We start from the raw sequence: 20,097 nt of genomic DNA, 5'->3' as shown, positions 1-20,097 counted from the left end.
CTCCAGCCTGGGCAACAGAGCGAGACCCCGTCTCCAAAAAAAAAAAAGTTCGTATATAATGCCTGACATATACAGTGCATTCCATAAATATGGTCTACGTTTTGTTGTGATATGCTCACCATTTAACAAATACATTTTTACAGTCCCTTTGTAACTCCCACTGAATTACTCATTCAATAACATATCCCAGATACAATAGGTTTTCAGAATACCTATTCTGAATTCAGAAGTCTACATCTAATTATGTATTACATTTAGTAAAGACTTGTCCATTAAGTTATAGTCAATTCCCTTACATTGCCTGTCAATCTGAAAACTTCACAACAAGGGAGATTAAGATGTTTCAAAATTTCGGCATGCAGTAAAGTTGGTGTCCAGGGGCATTTACTTCGAAACAAACTGGCCAGCTGTCTCCCAAAAGGTCTCATAGGGTAAAACGGATCATGCTGGTGAGTATGCAAGGTTTGGCTCTCATCCATGCAGGCTCAGAAATCTTTTAATACACAATGCGAGGGAATTAGTCTCTCAGGTTGCCTTTCACTAACCAAATCCATAAGCCTCAATTTATAATGACAAATATAACCATAATAGAGACTGGAACTCTCTCAGATAACTAGTCTTAAACAGGAAAAATACTTTTCCACAGATTGGTATTTGTTGAACATTGAATTAAAACAACAACAAAACACTTAATGTTTAAAGCCAAAGGCATAGCTTTAAAATGGCAACAGAGTAGTCGATGTTGATGTTGTGTTGTATTTCACTTCCTGGTTCCTGAACAGTACCTAAGTGTCCATGTGTCTGTCCAAAAGCTTTTCTTGCTTTTGAAAGACTTGTTCTTTCCTTAGATGCTCAATGCATTCAATTAAGGTTCAAGAAAAGCATTGCATGTTTATAAGCCATTCTGTCTTTTGCTACATGTGACTGTCAAGTTATGCTTTGTATAACTTGACTTGTATAACTAGATGTAGAAAGTCTGCTTATCAAAGAGGACATGTCATTCCCTAGTTCATGGAGATCTTTCCCCGCAGTTTACAAACAAAACAGCAACAAGCTTAAGGCATAATTATCCATTTTATGGATAAGAAACCAAGCCCTCCTGAAATTTGCTAAAGTTCAAACAGGAATTAGTAAATAAAGTGGCATTAGGCAGTCGCGGTGGCTCACGTCTGTAATCCCAGCACTTTGAGAGGCTGAGGTGGGCGGAGCACCTGAGATCAGGAGTTTGAGACCAGCTTGACCAACATGGAGAAACCCCATCTCTACTAAAAATACAGAATTAGCCTGGCGTGGTGACACATGCCTGTAATCCCAGCTACTTGGGTGGCTGAGGCAGGAGAATCCCTTGAACCTGAGAGGCAGAGGCTGCAGTGAGCTGAGGTTGTGCCATTGCAGTCCAGCCTGGACAACAAGAGCAAAACTCTGTCTCAAAAAAAAAAAAAAAAAAAAGGAAAAGAAGTGGCGTTCAACCAAGTCTATCCAACTCCATGCCTTTTCTTTTGTAACAGTGATTTCGCTGAATATTCTTCTAAATCTTTTATTTCACTGTAGTTTATTGTTTAATATCTATCCATGCCACATATCACCTAAAGTTTTGTCATTTAACATATATTCATTTGTCTGGAGGGAAACAGAAACATGAGGGCATGATTTGGCAAAAGCATTAAGTAAACTGAATGGATTATGCACCAAACACTCATAGATAGATGCTTCACAGCAAAAAAAATATTCCCTACGGATAGTCACCTTCATAATCATTACTCCTTGCTTCTCGCTTTACTGTCTGATTCAAATAGCCTATTTGCTGGCAGGCCTTCTTGTTGTCTTTGCTGCAACAGCAGCTTTGCATTGTGGTGAGCCAGGTGGTTGCACTAAGATAATGCAGTCCATCTTCACACAACAATAGTGGAATCAGGCATGATTGAAAATTATGGACAGTCCAATTTGTCACAGCTCAGTGTAATAGTCCCAGACTAGTATTTAAGCAACAGGACTGACATAATCAAGATTCCACTTCTTGTGGGGCCAAGCAGGCAGAATTTACTGAATAAAATTAACAAATCTTGTGTCACATTTTACTCCATCATAATTGCATAGACTTTAAATATAGTCTGACATTCGGAAACATAATCTATGGGGTCAAATGTAAAAGCAAGTTCATAGGACCAAGGAGTATTTTAGATATAGAAAATCCCTGAAAGAGAGGCTAACTCAGCTTTCTATGCAAGATAGGACATAGTTCTCCAAACTTTATAATAAAAAATTGCTCATTTCTTTTTTAAACACAATAAATAACAAGGAATTTGCAAACACACAGAGTAAGCCATTCTTTTGGAAAAATATAATTGATGTAATGTTCTTTATATTAAGGCAAAAATTCTTTAAAAAGCACTGAATAGCATATCTGTGTTCAAGCAATGATAGCTGCCTGAGTATTCTAACACAGTTAGGGTGTCACTAATACAGATTCCCTTCTCAAAAAACGTCTCTACCCCTCCCTCATGTGGCAGAATTTCAAGTCTCTTTACCTTCCCTGGACTCATTCCAGATTATCAAAGCCTTTCTAAAAATATGTCTGCAAAAGTTAAATACATTACTCCAGGTATTATCTGCCCCATATTCAGTATTCCTTACCATGAACACAGTATGTTTATTAAAGAAATATAAGATAATGTGTTTTTATTGGCTATCATGAGCTTCGAGTCAAATGGATCTCTGAAAAGAATTATAATATCTGACTGTTGTTGAGTGCTCACTCTGTTCCAGGTGCTCTTAGAATAGTTCTATGAACTGGGTACTAGTATTAGACTCATTGTACAGACGAGGAAACTAAATCACACAAGAGTTAAAAGCAGCTCACCGAATGTAAACCAACATTAAGTGACAGAAATAAATTTTAATTTAGGCAGTCTGTCTCTAGAGAACCAGCTATTAACTATTACTGTAGACCAGTGGTTATCAAAAGCTCTAGACCAGCAGCATCATCTAATACTTGGTGGAAATATAATTTGTTAGGCCCCACTCCAGATCTACTGTCTCATACTCTGGGGGGTAGGTTGTAGCAAACTGTATGTCAACAAGCCCATTAGGCAATTTTGGTGAATGCTAACCTTTGCGAATCACCTGTCTATGCCACATCCGTACTGGTCCTTAAAAATTTAAGGCACACAGAATATTCAACAAAGAAGACTAGCAACAAGCCTTCTGAATGATGACAGGCAGTATACTTGTAAGCTGTAAACTAGAGAGGGTCAGGAAGCCACACACAGGAATGCAGACAACAGATTTTGAAAGAGTAATTCACCTGCTATAAGTATAACATCAACACTTCTTTTGAAACACTGTGTCAACATAAAGAATTTATCTTTTGCTGTTAACATTCAATATCTTTGAAAAACATTTCAGCTTCTTAACAAAAGTGGAAGATTGAACCATTACCACCTCACATAACTGTAGATGCTAAAGCTTAGATGACTTGTCTATTTATTAGGATTTAATAGATTTATCTTTAATGATTATTTTCTCAGCGATCATAAAACTCCAGTCTGTAATTCCATGACTAAATTCATATCTCCAAAAACTCATGGATGGAAAATGTTTTACTTATCACAGCATAGTAAAGATAATGAAATATATGCATTTTTTAGAATTACTTGAAGAAATATCTCATTGAACCAATTCAAGGTTATTAAAATCTCTTGGGTAAGGTATTATGGTACTTCTAAAAGACTATTGCTAAATCAATCACCAAGATCTGGGAGTTATAATTATTTTTATCATTTATATGAAATTATAATATATGATTATCAGTTCCAGGTATAGTTAAGTCACAACTATCACCAGTCATTTACAATTTATAGGTGCCATAGGTATAGAACCAGTCAAAATATACCTAGGTGCACCAATTGGTCCTATAATTTAATAAGACAGTCTCATCAAGACTTACATGCACCTGCCAAACTGCTGCCTGTGGCAAGAATAAAAGTCAACCAGCAATTCCTATTATCATGTTTTTTTAGGATACTTGTTTTCTTAAGATTACTTAATCCAAAAATATCCCCAGAAAAGGGGAACATACTTTACTGCTTGGTTTTAAAGGTGAGAAAACATGCAGAATCAGAGTTCTATGTACGTGTAAGATATGCCAATAATAATCCAATTATTTCCAATTATTCTCCAAAATGTAAATGGTGAGATGGCAGCTGTGGTTAATAAAAAGAACACTTAGTGTTGGAACCAGAAGACTTGGGTTGTTTTCCATGTGTGTGTAACCTCAGGCAACTCATCCCAGCAGCTCGGCTTTACTGCCTTCCATGGAAATGACAACACTAATGCTTTCTTTACCACAGAAGATGTGGAGGAGGATTCATTGAAATTTATAGCGAAAAACTTATATAAAAGGTACAGCTCAGCTTCAATGAATGATTGTAAATTATTTTAATAAAACCATTATTTTTTCACCTCTCTTCCTAAGGGTTCATTTTCATTCTCCCTTAAATTGGGAGGATATTTGCTTATTTTTCTTTTCACTGTTGCATACAATATAAAGAATAATCAGTTTACCAAAATAATAACTTTGATTTATATAGTGATTCTCTTTAATACTGTCTTACAAATAAGTTAAAAGAAAATTAATACTCAACCAAAGCATGTATATAAGCAGGTTTAAGTGAGAGAATATGTCTTTGATAGTAACAGTTTTAGGGATCCAAAGATCTAAAAGTATGTTGCTGATAAGGATTTGCAAATAGGTATCAAATTGCATGAGCCAAAGTGTGTTTTATGATGAAGATATTTTCAATACAGAATTAAAAGTGGGAAAAAAGCCAATTTCCTTTTCTGTTATGAAATTGTGTTTTATCTATGTGTTTATATATAAAGATAATAAGAATAGCAAGAACAAATATAAATTTTTTATCATTTCATGATATCTCCATCAGTAGACCTTGCACTTAACTGCATTTCTACAATAGTAATATAAAAAAGTAAAATAAGCCTCCAGGTTGAATGGACTCTTATCTGGTTGATAAATATATTTATGCACCTGTCTTCTTGCAGGAGTCCTCCTAAACCACAGCTGGACTAAACAAGAAAGGAAATAATCAAATATACTTCATTCAAAAGCATCACAGAGCTCCAACCTTTCATTCTCCTCAAATCAAAATATACCTCTCATCACATTTTTACATAGATATAGATAATAACCTTTTCTTTTATGACATTATCATTATCTGAAATTCTTTTTCTGAACATCAATTATGTAAATGGAAAAACTACTTCCAATAAAAAAAGAGTAACTCTCCTTAGGGAGCTGACAACATAAAGCAATGTTGTTTGTATTAAAAGTACAATTCTAGCTGAGGTTTTATTTTTTAAATACCTAATAATCCAAATTATCACAAAGTTGAATTTACTCCCTGGTGGCATATTAGAAAGCTGTATTCACAAGGACACTAAATAAGTTACTATTAGGTAAATTTCTACTCAGCATAGAGCCAAAAATCTGTTTTTAATCGACTTAATATTCTCTTGTGGCAGGAAAGAAAAAACATAATTGGAACATTTGAAGATTAAAAATTGTATCAGTTGTGTTATTTAATTTAAAAGAAGGTTACAATTTATACATCCATATTTTAAAGCTAATCATGTTACTAGCAATCCTTGATGGAGACATATTTGTCATAATAATTTTGAATCAGAATACTCACAAAAGTCAAGTTTGTATTTTCCAGAAGTAGCAATAGAGTAGGGAAATAATGTTGAATGTGTTTTGATGGAGACAGTCAAACATGAGGCTGCATAATTAGATGAAGACACCAACAAAAAACACAAAGACAACGTTTGTTGACTCAAGAGAAGTGGCCCTAAAGTAAAAGGAATTAAGCTTCATGATCAGGAAGTTATTTGTTGTACCGATTTTTTTTTATTCTTTTGGTAAAAATAATTATTTCAGGCATCTGACTAAAACTTTGGGGATGTAATAAGAGTCTCACTTGAGGCTCAAAGGTCATAGTATGGAGGATGTCTGTGAGGTTTATCTTCTAAATCACTAGTTGCTTTCAACATCCAACTGCCATTTCCAGGTTCCAGAATCACCATGTTAATTTCTGCCTTCCCAAGGCCTCTGTTTATCACTGAACTAAGTAAGAACTCCTCAAAATCAGGAGGTCCATAAAATGTAGCGGTAAAGATCCCATGTTTGCCATAGATTTACGTTTCTGTTACACCCCTTATTCGTACTGGGAACTTTAAGAAACTAGTTAACGTGATTGAGTTTTTTTGTTTGTTTGTTTTGTTTTGTTTTCCCTCATTTGGCAGGTGATATCAAATGATCCCAAGTGAGGGTCCTGGAATAATAAAATATAGCCCTGTGACTTAGAGGCCCAGAGGAGTGAATTTCAGGAAGGAAAATATGGTCAACCATATCTAATTCTGAAAAGTGGTCAAGTAAAGTGAGTACCAAAAGATACAGAGATCACTGAAGACATTAAGGGCATTATCAGTCTACCACTTCAGAGAAGGGAGGTTAAAAAAAAAAATCAAAACTCTAGAATGAGATGAGTTGGGGAATACTCAAAATGTGAAGTGCTAGAGATGGTGAATCTCAAAGGAACAAAAACTTTAAAGTAGGATGAGGGAATTGAGAGCACAGAAGTAGCGAATAGAGGTAAAACTCATTGATAACTCCAGATCTAGACTGTGAGATAAACAGCATTTGGAGGAATAAGCAGTTCACTTGAAAGGACTACAGAGGAATTAGTTTCCTCAGGGAGAACTAGGATTGAGCTATGGCAAGGAGAGGGAAAACATCCTACAGTCAAGTTAATATGTAAGAGAGATTACTGAAGAATTAAAGCTCTGTAGAAAAGTTCAGGAGTGAGAGAAGGATGGAGATCTAGGTCAAGACAAGAAGCACAGAGCAAGCATTATGATCTTGACAGGTCCACAGAAGGTGGACGGAGAGATCTGAAGAAGTATCTTGGCCTGGACCATTATGTTGGAAACACAAGGCAGGCCCTGGGACTAATGAATGAGCTTTTTGTCTCACTTGACCTTGTTTTATGTCACATTGGGGCATGATATGGTTCTGCTGTGTCCTCACCCAAATCTCATCTTGAATTGAAGGTCCCATAATCCACACGTTTATGGGAGGGACCTCATGGGAGGTAATTGAATTATGGGGGTAGGTTTTTCCCATGCTGTTCTCATGATAGTCAATAAGTCTCACGAGATCTGATGGTTTTATAAGGGCAGTTCCCCTGCACATGCTCTCTTGCCTGCTACCATGTAAAATGTGCCTTTGCTCCTCCTTTGCCTCTGCCATGATTGTGAGGCCTCCTCAGCCAAGTGGAACTGTGAGTCCATTAAACCTCTTTTTCTTTATAAATTAGCCAGTCTCAGGTATGTCTTCATAGCAGTATGAAAGTGGACTAATATAGGGCATGTTCATATCAAATCATTATGAAGATCTTTGTGAAAAGGAGTTCTTGCCAAATATTATCTTTAGCCTTTATTTAGCTGCTGGGGTGTCCACTGCGGTACCCTAGAGATGTAACCACATTTTGTTTTCTGTGTTGCTTTTAGCAAGAATGGTATCTTGGAGTTCTTCAGATTTTTAATAGTCTTTTTACCCCATCAGGCTGGTAACATGTCCAGGGGAGGCACATCTAACACATGTGTGTGAACACCCAATCATAACACTTACAAATTACAGAATGAACTTCTCAGCTTCCTTCTGTGAGAGTATCCTACCTGTGAAGCATAAACTTTTCTCAATATCCCAGAAAGAAGCTGCATTGCTTTAATGTTTTTAAGTTTTAATTAATCCTTATCCCCAGGGAAGATGATGTTATTTTTGTTTCTCTAAGGTAGTTTTTCTCAAAATTTAGTCCTCAGACAATATGTATCAAATTCTTCTAGGAAACTAATTAAAATACACATTCCTGAGCTTCACCTTGGACTCTCTGAATCACAATTTCTTATTAAAAAATCTGAAAATCTGCTTTTGTAATCCTCTTTGCATAACGTTGGAGAAATAATTTTTAAAACTCTGGGTCCTTCTTACAGACAGTTATAACAAATCTAAGACAAGGAGTAGAAAGAACCCTGAGAGTGTGTATGTGTGATTCCCTGGGGTTCAGAAGCTTGTATTACATCTTCTTGTATTACAAGCTTCTGAACCCCAGGGAATCACACATACACACTCTCAGTGTGTCCGGAATTTATTCCTTCCAGTGGGTTCTTGGTCTCGCTGACTTCAAGAATGAAGCCGCGGACCCTCACAGTGAGTGTTACAGTTCTTAAAGATGGTGTGTCCAGAATTTGTTCCTTCAGATGTTCAGATGTGTCCAGAGTTTCTTCCTTCTGGTGGGTTCATGGTCTCACTGACTTCAGGAGCAAAGTCACAGACCTTTGCAGTGAGTGTTACAGCTCTTGAAGGTGGCATGTCCAGAGTTGTTTGTTCCTTCCAGTGGGTTCGTGGTCTCACTGACTTCTGTAATGAAGCTGCAGACCCTCGCAGTGAGTGTTACAGCTCATAAAGGTAGTGTGGACCCAAAGAGTGAGCAGCAGCAAGATTTATTGTGAAGAGCTAAAGAACAAAGCTTCCAGGGCATGGAAGGGGACCCCAGCTGGTTGCCACTGCTGGCTCAGGTGGCCAGCTTTTATTCCATTATTTGGCCCTGCCCATGTCCTGCTGATTGGTCCATTTTACGGAGTGCTGATTGGTCCATTTACAATCCTTTAGATAGACACAGAGTGCTGATTGCCGCGTTTTTACAGAGTGCTGACTGGTGCGTTTACAATCCTTTAGCTAGACACAGAGTGCTGATTGGTGTGTTTTTACCGAGTGCTGATTGGTGTGTTTACAATCCTTTAGCTAGACACAGAGTGCTGATTGGTGCATTTACAATCCTTTAGCTAGACACAGAGTGCTGATTTGTGTGTTGTTACAGAGTGCTCATTGGTGCATTTACAATCCCCTAGCTAGACAGAAAAGTTCTCCAAGTCCCCACTCGGCCCAGGACCCAGGAAGTCCAGCTGGCTTCTCCTCTCATCAGGACTGAAGAGAGTGTACATGTGTGGGTTTTCAAATGCACAGATGTGAGATAATCTGGTTCTAGCATAGGGTCACTAGAGAAGTAAGGCCTATTCACCACTTAATCTGTGGCACAAAAACTATGCCTGTAATCCCAGCACCTCGGGAGGCCAAGGTGGGTGGATCACTTGAGGTCAGGAGTTCAAGACCAACCTGGCCAACATGGTGAAACCCCTCTCTACTAAAATAATACAAAAATTAGCCAGGTATGGTGGTGAGTGCTTATAATCTCAGCTACTCAGGAGGCTGAGGCAGGAGAATCAATTGAACCCAGGAGGCAGAGGTTGCAGTGAGCCAAGATTAGACCACTGCACTCCAGCCTGAGTGACAGAGAGAGACTCTGTCTCAAAAAAAAAAAAAAAAAAAAAAAAAAAGTGAAAAGAAAGAAAGAAAGAAAAGAAAAAGAAAAAAAATACTTGGTACACAGGACACCCTCAATAAATAGTCGTTAAATAAATGGATTATTATAACTGCATTCTCATTAAGATTCATTTTTCTTATGTTTTTCTCACCCTGACTACACCCCCAATTAGAATGTACACACAGAAGCCTGCCTTTTTCGTTTTTTATCCTCAATAACGAATAATTTCATACACATGAAAATCATTAAGACTAGAAACACTTATAAATATTAAAATGTGGCAAAGGAAATGGAGATTTGCTAAGCATCAGGGAGGGTCTAGTTATTTGATTAATAGCTGAAATTTTCAAAGGTTTCTAATCATGAGAGCCATTTTAGTGGCTAAACATTTTAAAAATTAAAAGAAAATCTCTTCAAAGAAGCTAAAAATGTAGAGAAAAAAATCTATTTAATCTGATTATTTTCTTCACATAAAGAAATTGACACACAAAGAATATGACTTCTTGGCAAATATTTAATTTTGCTGACCTTCCTCTCAGCACGATTTCTTTCATCAATCCTGGTAGTGCCCACATCCTTGAGAGCGATCCGGCCAACACCCTGGCCCCTGAGTTTCTTGACTTATCTGCAGATAACTTTTTTCCTTCGGTCTTAACTCAGCCACCAAATGCCCTGCTCATATCTTTAACAATAACTAAATTTTAGCATTATCAATAACTCAACTAGGTTAAAAAAAATCCCAATTTCAGGCATGCAATTATTGAATGAGTGCCTCTTATGTGTTCAGTTATGAAAGGAACACAAACACCCAGACTTTTACTATTACAACTTTCCTGATTTTAGTTCAGCCCTCGTTTACATTGTCCATACCTCCCTCCTGAAATTATTTTACTTCCTAAACCATTCAGATGTAATGGTCTAGTGAACACTACAATTACTCCCTAACATGCAGCTTCAACTTTTTCTGCCTCTCTCCCCACCTATCATTTTCACCTGGCAGCACCCCAGGTCTGGTTAAATCCAGTTCTCTTTCTCCTTTGTGCCATCACCCATGCAGCCAAATGTGATTACAGAAAACCAAGGACTCACACTGGCTTTTAACACAGATTTAAGTAAAAAAGTACCAAGTGAGCCTCCAGCACTACTCAGCAATCTTGTGCTAGTTTCTCTGATCAATTTTCTCTCCTCTTCTCCAAGATGATTATTTCATAGTTTTTCTTTCTTCCCAAACCTACCATACCTGTTCTCTCTTCTCTTTTTCTACTTTTTTTTTGTATATTTTCACTGTATCTTCACTTATGTTCTTTGCTTTCCTTGGAATAATATGGGATAGAATTTCTTGATTCCTATCTAAATTCAACCCATCATTTTTAGTCTTACCCCCTCCCATCTAAACAACTAATTTGTTCCTACAACTTTTTCTCCCATGTTATTAACTTTTCTTTCCTGCTAAAATACTATCAACATCCAAGTATCTCCCATGTAAAAAAATATATATATATTTGGCCTCCTAACTTGCTGCAGACGCTGCTGAAGCCTGATTTCATTTATGTTAATAGGAATACTCCTCAAAAAAAACAGTTGAAACCAGCAGTCTGCATGGCCTCACATCCCACTCTCCCCTTAACCCACCCCAACCAGATTTCCATAAGGATCAGTCTACTGAAATGGACCTTGTCAAGCCCAGTGACCTTCATTAGGCAATCACTTGACACAGCCTCTATTCCTTCTTAGAGTATTTTCTACATGAATCTGGTTTTCTGCCTAAAACACTGACTTCTCATTTTTAATCTTCTGGACTGACTCCTTCCCTTTTTGGAATCTTTAAATGTCGAAATACTCTGAGGTTCAGTGCCTAGTCCTCTCTCCTTTCATTCCCAGTTTATCTCTTTGAATCCTACATTTAAAAATATCATTTCAATACATATTTGATGAATGAATGCATGAACAGATTAATATGAAATGATGGTAGAATTAATCAAAGAGCCACTTGTGTGTCTTTGCCGTAGGTTAAGATCTTAGAAGGAAAGGCTAGTTTATGACGTTCTGGATGAATAATTCAGAGATAGGCGTTAGAAACTTAGGAGTCAAATGATCACACACATATAATCTTGATTCCCAAGTTTTAAATCATCTCTATCCATAGATGAAACTGTCTACTTGACATCTCTACTTGGAAGCATAGCAGACATCTCCAGCTTATCAAGTTTAAAATAGAACTTTGCTGCCATGTCTTTTCTTCACTATATAATATTAAAAAATAAAGTAAATCTGACTCATCTGCGTACTTCCCCATCTTTTGTTAACTTAAAAATATGCAATTTATAAATTTAGAAAAGGAGAAGAGAAGACTTTATTTCTTATAAAGGGCTACAGCCAGCAGGGTGACCATGCTGACAGGCTGAGAAGCAGAGCCTCCAGCCAGAAACCGCAGATACTTGGAGAGGGGGGAAAAGGGAACAGAAATTTATGCTGAGCAGGGTGGCCAAATATGCATATTCAGCAAGCTATAGAAGTCATGAATATTTATGAAAGGGAAAACATATGCAAGTGCTTTTGAGCCTCATGCTTCATGTTCAAATAATGGTTATGATCTCAGGGTGAAGTTTTTGGCTCTCTGAAGTGAAAAGACAAAGCAAAGAACATCAAGACCTTTCCTATGCATGCTCCCTTTACTAGCCAGAACCAGTCCATGGTCAGTGGCTTCTTATCAGGCAAGAAGAGGGGAGCAGCATCGGAGATTGGTTGAGATCAGTGGTGGAGTCTTTTGACAGGGCCGGTTTCTGTTGAGCTCTTAGGGAAGAAAGCCTAATCATGGGTAGCAAGGGGAGGATAGTCTGACCCCACCATGCTATCATGGCCGAGAACTCAGTTTTCAAGGATACTCTGGGGTCCCCTTCTCCAAAAAATGACTCATTCAGTCAGTTGGGCGGGGCTTAGAATTTAATTTTAGTCTACAATAATAAAGACATTACCATTTAATAAGGGAAACTGTCCATAAAATATTGTTTTCCCTCCCATCCCAAATTAAGTATTTCTGTTAGCTCTGAGCACTTTTCACAACTACAGCTTCGGTGTGACAACCTCTCACCTTAATCTGAAGCATTTTCAACTATCTTTTGGACCACTTACATAGACTCATCAGTCGACTTCCTCCTCAAATGCTTGCCTTCTCATCATCTGTTCTTCAGACAGTCACAAAGATCTCTTAAATATATAGACCACATCACTGTTCTGCTCAAAATCTTCAAAATATTCCCATCACTTGCAAAACAATGTCCAAAATTCTTACCAAGTTAGAGAAAACTGTACTGTTCTGAGTTCTGTCCACATTTTTTCCATGTATTGTAACAAACCCATGATCATTATCATTTCAGCCATATTGGCTTTTTCACTGTTCCCCAAACACACCAGGTTCATTTCTACCTTCTACTTTACATACACGGCTTCTTCTGTTTGATACTACATTTCCTCCTTAATGTCACCTCTTCAGAGAAACATTCTAAGACTAGCCTATCTAAAATACTTTCCCATGGCTACTGTCTATTTATTACCCTGCTTTATATCATATTTACATATCATTTTTATATCACTACCTATATCAAAATTGGCTTCATTGTTATTACCTATTTTTTCACAGACTGTAAATTCAATAAAGGTAAGGACTTGTTCACAGCTATGTCCCCAGTGTCTAAATTAGTGCTTGGCATAGAGGATATTTTCAATCAATACTATCGAAAGGAACATTGACACAACTTAGGGTTTATTTCAGGCATCTTGAAAGAGTCCTAGGTGGCAAAATTTAAATATGTAGCCTGGCTAATCTTTAATTCTAAACCACTTAAGGTTAAGGCTTTAGGGTTAGACTTAAGAACATGGATTGATCTCTTATATCAAGCTTGACACATTTCTGATACTGTAGATAAATAATCCTGAGGTGTTTAATATGTTTTATAGATCAATGTCTACTCTACAAATGAGCTATTGGCTGTTTATATGACCACGCCTTGTCAGGCAGTAAATCAGTAACTTACAAACACTTTTGCCCCTCTTCCACACACAAAAATATATTTTACCATTATGATATGGTAAAACGATATTTTGTCATTACAACACAATTTATGCATGAATTTGCATCAACACACATAATTGAAAGTTTACTAAACATTTCTTATTCTATGTGTAATATATTTCTGCATTTTCTACTGTATTTTTATCTATTCTAATTTCATATTTCATTTTTAAAATTACCTTCCAACATAATAAAGTAACTGTATGATGCATAAATGATTTCAAAATCATATTTTATAAATCACTGTAGTAGGTATATATAATAGGAAAGGCATATTTGTTTTTAAAGGGAGCAAACAATACCAAGAAAATAAATTTCATCTGAGAATCTAAAGAAAGAATTCTACATGTGAACCTCTCTGCATCTCCACCATCCTAAATCTTTTACATAAGTAAATAACAAAGGATGATGCGTTATATGTCTGTGGTTATGTCAAGCTTTCAAGTCCAGGTTTTGTTTGGTGAACTTACACATAAATTCAGGTCAAGGAATCACAGAATCCAATATGCTCAGGCTTTTTAGCTCATTACTTACCATTTAATTACCACTGAATAATATATAAACACTTTACATCTTTATTTTGTTCCACATTTCTAAGAAACAAAGCAATGGAAACAATGTTTTCAACTGTAGGGCAAGGACAAGGCATAGGCTTGACTGTTGGATGAAGCCTCCTCTGGCTTTTTTGGTGGCTCTGAGTGGGAAGCATTCTCTGCAAAAACCTATGCAGTGTTTTAGGGACCATAAGCACAAAATCCACAGGCCTTGAAAGTTGAACTGCTGAAGTCAAAACAATCATCATCAGGACTTGCCTGAAGCATCTACTTTTTTAAGAAACCTAATGACAAAAATTATTTTAAAATCTGAAAAGGCATATCCCCACAAATATTGACAGTACAGAGATAATTGAGATACAGAAAAAAAAAAAAAAAACGTTTTTTGGTTCTAGAATAAGCTGTTGGGGAAGAGGTCAAGTGTTGGAGAGAAGTCACACTATTTCTTTTTAAATCAAATTCATTGTATGTTTGTAGAGCCAGATAGACCTTTCATCCAGGAACAAAGAATCATTTCGAAGGGCTATGTGTATTCATCTCTGAGAGACAGTCACTGACCCACGATGATAATCTCAAGATTTAGTAGGGGAAAAATGAGCTTCCTCAACATGTTTATCAATATATTATGAGTTGTGTCACTAGGATTATTATTTTATAAATTGGCAAGTTGTTACAATTTGGTAAATATGAAATAATTTTCAGAAATTAAAATTTTTACTGTCATATTCTTTTGTCTGTTTTAAAAAGTAGAAGGTAGCATACATATAAAAACAATGGAAGCATATATGTTTAAATGGTAAAATAAGAGAAAACATGTAATGAGCCCACAAAACCACAAATGCAGTCATAGATACATGTACAGTAAATATGATTACACAAAGTATACTGGGATTTTAATGAATATAGATTTACATTTTTGGACATTATGAAAATGACTCAGTAAAATTAGAAAACATTTCAGTTGTCACCAAAAGCCATCACCCGTACAGATCAATCGGCAAACAAAACCAAATAAACATCTATTTCTTTAGCTACACTCAAGCAGCGAATTATCCCATGGACAGTTACATAGGGAACAGACAGACAATCTCACCATAAACATTTTCACAAAAGATTTCAAACAGCAACAAAAACAAAACACTTCTTTCAGCTAGCCCTTCTGGTGATGGACTGTGTACGTATTCATGACTGCATTTGTGTTTTTGTGGGCCCATTCTATAAACTTTGTTCTATTTTACTATTTATAAATGATCCTCTATAAAAACAGAGAAAAAAAAGTATCAAGTGGCTCAGGTGCTTCAGTTTCCAGCAATTTATATATTGATTTACATCTTTTAAAAATTTGTTAGAGTTTTCTATATATTAGATTATTGCACCCAAATATGCAGTCTTGAAATTTAACACCCAATTTGACTGATAATCTAATCTGCTAAACAATGACCTTGGTAATACTCCAGAAAACAAATTGATATTACGTAAAACTTTGGGCCTCAGAGTTAAAGAGATAAGGCTTTTATGGATTTCCTTAAATTGGTTTTACCTGATGATGAAACAAAAGCTATATGAGACCACAGAAGATGACTCTCATCTAAATGACATTAGGAAGACCCCTTTCTCCTTACTCACTGATTGATGCCTAAAAATTCCAAATTTATACCATTTTCTTGGATTCACTTATTTTTAATTCCAGGTAAATCTAAGATGATTAACGCTTTCAGATGGTATTTGACATTAAGCCTTATGTGATTTTTTGACCCTCTCCTGAAAGAAAATTGAATTAGGGGAGGAGAATGGACCATAAGGTCCTCTATGTCCTGAGAGGAACGTAAAAGAAGTTCTTCTAAGTGTTCAAATGGAAAGTCTGCATATTCACCATGAAATCCAGTGCTTGGCGATTTTGCTGAGAATTCCCTAGGTAAAATTTTGAATTCTTGAGGAAATTAAAAGATTTTAAAATCTCAAAGAATTTTTTAAATATTTTGAAGTTCAATGAGACATAATTCAGAAGGATGACATGTACCTCCACTGTGGTACATAGTTGCAACACTCCTTTCCACTAACTGTTATACAGTGGAATGAATGTGATACATCTGTTTTTCCAAAAGTAAACTTCTTAGAGAATCAGGCAGGGACAAATGTCAAGAAGACATAATCAAGTGTATTGTGGATTATGCTTATCTCTGACTTTTATTGTGTTTGGGAAGAGGAACTTCTGTTAGAATAACACATCTGTTCTTCCTGCCCCAATTGTTTTTTGTTTGTTTGTTTTTGGAGATAGAGTCTCGCTCTGTGGCCCAGGTTTGAGTGCAGTGGCTCGATCTCGGTTCACTGCAACTTCCGCCTCCCAGGTTCAAATGATTCTCCTGCCTCAGCCTCCTGAGTAGCTGGGACTACAGGCACGTGCCACCACGCCCAGCTAATTTTTTGTATTTTAATAGAGACGGGGTTTTACCGTGTTGCCCAGGCTGGTCTCGAACTCCCGAGCTCAGGCTCCACCCGCCTCGACATCCCAAAATGCCAGGATTAGGGGTGTGAGCCACCACCCCGGCCCATGAGAGAACATATCACACTTGTTTTGGAGTGTTATTAGGGTCATTTGTTAGCTAATTAGATACATAATGTAACTCATCCTCTTTCATTTGGGATAGCTCTACTTACGGCAACACCTGCCCCATACAGCTATGTCATGGCTGTTCCTAAGGCTTTGCATCTAGGGTAAGGAGGAGTCCTGACATGTTCCAAGCCCCATCTGAGGCGAGAGGGGCAATTCCCTGTATTACCATGGTTATGTACTAGGTAGCCCATTAATTCCAAATACACGGGGATCGTCTTCCAACCCAGACTTTATCTGCAATATAGCAATTTGCTGGATTCTTGTCCATTTCTTAGTTGATCCAAATTTCGGTGGAAAATGTGAGTGTCAAACACACACCGAGACTCTTTAGTATTTGACAATGAGTGGAATGTGGGATTGAAATAACCAACAGAGATGCTTTTGATGGTTCCAGGATTGGTCACTATAGACATTTGTTTTAGCAGCAGGATCCTGAGGCATTTGAACTTGCAGTCATTGAAGCATGAGGCAGTCTGCTCCAAGATAAAAGCCTGTGTTTTTACAGGTGAATGGTTGTTCCATGTCAGCAGGCACGAAGGTTTTGCCACCTAACAAGAGGTGGACTAGCAACCCACACACAAGCCAGTTTTACATAACCTATTCTATAGCAGATCTTGAAATGCATGGACCAAGCGTCATTAAAAAGTGGCACATTCAGTAAAATTGCACTTAAAGAGACATTTTGGTCCCATTAAAAGGTCTCCATGAAAGGAAGACAATGATAGTGCTTACTTTACTGTGGTTTTTCTCCTGGGCAACTTCTGGAGGGCTAATAGAACAAAGCTATTTAAATAACAGAATCTGGAAAGAAACAGTCGAGTTCAAATTCCAGTGCTGCCATTTTGAACTGTGAAATTATTATTAGAACTTTTCTATTTTATTTTCCTCATCTATGAAATAAAATGATAATATTAAATATCTCCTAGGATTGCTTTAGGTGAAACCAGTTAGCTACATACGCACTCTGACAAATAGGAAGCCTTCAGTAAGTGCAAGCTATTACTATTTTATTTACCCTAGAGGGGAAAAGTTCTAGTTTAAACCCTTCATGTTAAGAAAAACTATACAGTTCTATAATTACATAGAACCTCTGCCACATTCTTGAAGACATTCAGAATTATCTTCAAGGCCACTAGACAGCAACATTGAAGGACAAACTCTGAATTCAAGTAGAACGTCCTTTAGCCACTATCTTCTACATGCTCTTGCGTTAGCTTTCAATTTGCTAATTCTGTAAATTATGTTCCTGAGCTAAGATCTCAGGACCCAAACTATGTATTAATCCAAAGAAAAGCAATGGTCTTCTTAATGGGATAGAAAGAAATAGGAAGTATCTAATACTAGTTAGGTCATAGATACATCTGAAAGAACAATCCTCCTATGGTTACAGAAAAGCAAAACCCAGACAAAATAAGTTTATATAGTCTTATGGAGACAGTAAAAGGTAGAAGATGAAAATAAGCCTTGGTGCACTAAATTCCAGAGAAAAAAAATCTCTTCATAAGGAAACAGAGAACCAAGAAAGATTCCACACCTGGGAGATTGTGGGACTATCTGAAAATGGATGTACCAGACTGAGATAACAGTAATAATATGAAATCAATCAAGCTTAGAAGATAGTGTGGGATGGCAAGATAAACTGGAATCAGAAGAAATGTAAATCCAAAAATAAAACATTCAGTATAGCAAGAAATACACACACACAGACACACAGAGCTAAAATTATGACTAGAAAGCATCAGTGGAAAAGAAATGGTGAATAAATTATGTCACAGACATTCTCACAGTGGTTGAATCTCAGGGCCATATCAGAATAAAACCCGAAAATATCTAAAATAGTAGTCAACACATCCCAGCTTAAATATTTGCACATTTATAAATGTGAAAGCTTGGGAGAGTGGAATTGAGACTACTCACAGGTGAATTCACCTAATTAAAGGTACAGATGAGGCCTATTCTACTTACCATAAATGCCAGACAATATATAGAAAAAAAGAGTTGTAGTCTCTGGGAAAATGAAAAAATGAGACAAAAATATTACACTTATTATTTTATATGTAATATCTGGATTCTTTAAATTGAGTTATGCAGAAAAGCAGAACAATATGTCTCATAATGAAAGAAAAAGCAGTCAATAGAAGCACAATTATAGATGACAAAATTATTGGAATTAGCAGATAAAAACTTTTAATACTATAATTTTTTTAAAGAATTTACAGAAAAAGATATAAAAGGGTAAGGAGACAGCTTATTTCAGAAAAGAAATAAAAGAACCAGAAGAACTTTCTAGAAACAAAAAACACAATTTGTGAATAAAACTACATTGGATAAATTTCAACAAATTAGACATGGCAGAAACAAGGATAAATTAATTTGATAACAGGTTAATAAAATTATGTCCATTTAATCAGAGAAAAAAGTTTGAAAAACATGAATTAAACATTTACTACCTGTGAGAAAATATCATCTAATATTTAGTCCTAGAATGATATTTCATTCTAGGGTGATATTTCTTATTTATAAAAAAAGTTTGGAAAATATGGTAAAATTGTTATCAATCTGAAGAAAACATGAAGCCACGTAGTAAGGAGCATAAATGGTCCCAAAAAGGCCATAAATAAAAATAAAAGCACAAACAGAGATCACTATTAAAGTGTTGGAAATGGAAGATAAACAGATACTTTAAAGCAGTGAAATAAGACACAATACACACGGTGGAACAAGGAAAATGATGGCTGACTTCTTATCCAAAAACAATCACAGCGGCCGGGCACAGTGGCTCACCCCTGTAATCCCAGCACTTTGGGAGGTTGAGGCGGGCAGATCACTAGTGAAATTATCATGCAACAGTGAACACAAACGAAAGCAGAGAAAAAATGTGAAACATCGAAACACTACAAAGTGATACATAAAATGGCTACACCTGGAAATTCATATCAACAAAAAAGAATAGTGTCAGAAGTGATGACATATGGATATTAAAAAAAAACTGCATCCTTCTACTTAGTTAAATACCACTGAGTATTTTATTTTATTTATTTATTTATTTGAGACTGAGTCTTGCTCTGTCGCCCAGGCTGGAGTACAGTGGCGCATCTTGGCTCACGGCAACCTCTGCCTCCTGGGTTCAAGCGATTCTCCTGCCTCAGCCTCTGGAGTAGCTGGGACTACAGGCGTCTGCTACCATGCCAAGCTAATGTTTGTATTTTTAGTAGACATGGGGTTTCACCATGTTGGACAGGCTAGTCTTGAACTCCTAACCTCAGGTGATCCACCCACCTTGGGCTCCCAAAGTGCTGGGATTACAGGCATGAGCCACCACGCCCGGCCACCATTGGGTCTTTAAAGCAAAAAATAATAGCAAAGATTGTGAGTCTTATAACATATATAGAAGTAAAT

At 36.6% G+C, this 20,097-nt stretch overlaps 1 protein-coding gene and 1 pseudogene across 1 annotated transcript in view; both read right to left on the bottom strand.

The window, feature by feature from the left end:
* LOC129035255 (uncharacterized) overlaps positions 1–20,097 on the bottom strand; it is a 255,681-nt gene that overhangs the window by 146,163 nt on the left and 89,421 nt on the right. The window lies entirely within an intron of this gene.
* Positions 7,634–7,720, bottom strand: LOC129036005 (small nucleolar RNA U13; annotated as a pseudogene).

Source organism: Pongo pygmaeus, chromosome 3 (genome assembly GCF_028885625.2).
Source record: "Pongo pygmaeus isolate AG05252 chromosome 3, NHGRI_mPonPyg2-v2.0_pri, whole genome shotgun sequence".
NCBI classification, from domain to species: Eukaryota; Metazoa; Chordata; class Mammalia; order Primates; family Hominidae; genus Pongo; species Pongo pygmaeus.
The sequence above is the reverse complement of the archived record's forward strand: the minus strand, read 5'-3'. Positions and strand labels throughout refer to the sequence as shown.